We start from the raw sequence: 2,367 nt of genomic DNA, 5'->3' as shown, positions 1-2,367 counted from the left end.
CTGCCCGTGTTCCAAACCTGTCCCACCGCAGCACCAGGACGACAGTGGCCAGGATCTCCACCTGGAGCCACTCCCCGCACCGGGCCGGCCCCGCCTCACCTCAGCCCGGGGCCTCTGTATGCCCCTTCCCTCCCATCAGCCTCTGCCCACGTCGCTGCACCAGAGGCCATGGACTCCTGCCCAGTGGGATCCTCCTCAGAGTAGCCTCCCCTCCAGACGACGACCAGGGCTCGCTGTCTCACTCTGCACCCCCGGGGTACCCGCAGTGGTCCCGCCACACGCATCACAGCGCAGCCCTGCTTCCTACTCTGGGGCCCCTAAACCTCGGATCCCCATTCACCCCCACTCTCCCGAGCCCCACCACACACCCCTGATGCAGGGCCCGCTGCTCTGTCCATCAGAGACCTCGAGACTTCCGCCCAGCCTCCCGGCTCGCAGTCTCCCTCCATTTCAGTCCATCCTGCTCACTGAAGTCGGATGACCCTTCTCGTCACACAATTCTGATCGCAGCACTTCAGGAGGCACCCAGAACTAAGCAAATAAACGTCAACACCTCCACCACCTGCCAAGAGCTCTCAGGAGCAGCCCCAGACCGCCCTCTAGCGCCCGACTCCCAGGGCCCCCGAGACGGCCTGAGCCGACCCCGTCCTCATCCCAGCCACACGGCCCCTTCCCGCTCCAGCCTCTACTGGCAGACAACTCGCCAAGGCCCTGGTCAAGCGCCTCCATGCCACCCAGCTCCGCTCCGCACAGGTGCCCGCCAGGCCCCAGCAGACGCCACGGGCTGTTGTGCCCTCGCAGGTGGCTAGACCAGCCTGGGGGGAGCGCTCCCTCCGCAGCACCGCCCCAAAGGCCGGAGAAGCCAAGGGGACCAGGGCGATGTGTAGTGACAAACACAGCGACAGTCCAAAAGTAGGGCCACCACCCAGGACTCGTTTCCTTTCACTGCTCGCCGTAAAGTTAACTCTGCAGACACAAACCGGCTCACTGGGTAATTCAGATACAGCCGTGCGGGCCTCAGTCAAGCGGCCAGCTGGGTGCTTCACAGAGGGTAGCACACGGCCACAGAAAATAAATAAAACAGATCCTGCCCTCCTGGGCACAAATGGACTTTTCTCTCGCTTTTACTTCCAAAGCCGACTTACAATCCAGCTACCGGGTCCCTCAAAGGAAAGGGCTCCCTCTGCGCAGCGCCCTCAGGTCCCTCCGGGTGACTTCCGGTGAGCCGGCCTCGCCCAACCCGCCCGTGCGCACAGACCAGGCGCCTCCACAGGCCATGAAGCGCTCCTCAAGGGCCCTTCAGGCCACGTCCCCAAGGAGAGAGCATGTAAGGCGTGTCACACTGAAGGAACTAGGGCGCAGACGTTCAAAAACAGAACAGAACAAGAAACAGGGCCCGTGCACAAAACTGCAGGGCAGAGAAGCTGAAGGCGGGCAGCCCGAGGCGACGTCTCGGGCACAAGTCCCTCCGGGACCGCGGGGACAGACGTGCCGCCCGCCCCTTTCTCCCGCTCGGCGGCTGAGTACTCCAGTGACTGTGCGGCACGAGACCTTGGCCTGACCCGCCAGAGGGCACGTGACACACCCGTGCCCGGGACTCGCACGGAATTCTCTCCCTTCACCAGCAGGGTTGCTTCACAGGCTGGACGGAGGCCCGGGGCTGATGGGGGCCGCCCCGCCGCCACTCCCGCACCTGCCAGAGATCGGCGCGGCCAAAGTGTGCGGATGACTGAGCGCCAGTTCTAGGTGCCGAGATCCAACGTGCCTGCGAACACGCGGGACCTTTCAATCAAGCGAGGCCCTTAAGTTCCTCTCCGCGGAAACGAGCCTACACCGAGGACCCCGCACCTCCAAAGAACAGAGCCCCGACCACCGCCCTCACTAGCTCCGCTCGCCGCCCCCTCCACCGGCTGGGGCCTGACCTCTCTGTGTTTCATGCCTGGGCCCGCGTGCGGTCGGGAATGGATGGGAACTAAACATAGACCAACTAAGTGGTACTAACTGGAAAAGGGGCGAGACGCTTACACATGGCCACACGAGAGAGCGGGCGTGCACAGGCGAGGAGGCGGCCCAGGGCCCACTCCGGCCGCCCGGCGTGGAGCTTCCCACTCTGACCGCCCGGATTTTCTCTCAGTTACCACCCCAAGGGCGTCAACCAGGCACGCTCACTGCTGGGGGGACGTAAGAGGCGGTCTGGGGTCCTAACTGCTCGGGGATGAAGCGGCGGCGGGCTGGACGGCAGTCACCCCATCCCAACACGGATTCCCAGGACAGTTTACGAACCAAGCTCTACGCCGGCCCGTCCTGACGGCGGCCGCAAGTGTGCCACTAACGGAAGGCCTTTCCGTGGGACGCCAACCGTGTAAC

The sequence above is a fragment of the Neophocaena asiaeorientalis genome, unplaced genomic scaffold, assembly GCF_003031525.2.
Source record: "Neophocaena asiaeorientalis asiaeorientalis breed wild unplaced genomic scaffold, Neophocaena_asiaeorientalis_V1.1 scaffold489, whole genome shotgun sequence".
Classification (NCBI taxonomy): Eukaryota; Metazoa; Chordata; class Mammalia; order Artiodactyla; family Phocoenidae; genus Neophocaena; species Neophocaena asiaeorientalis.
This window is presented reverse-complemented; position numbering follows the sequence as displayed.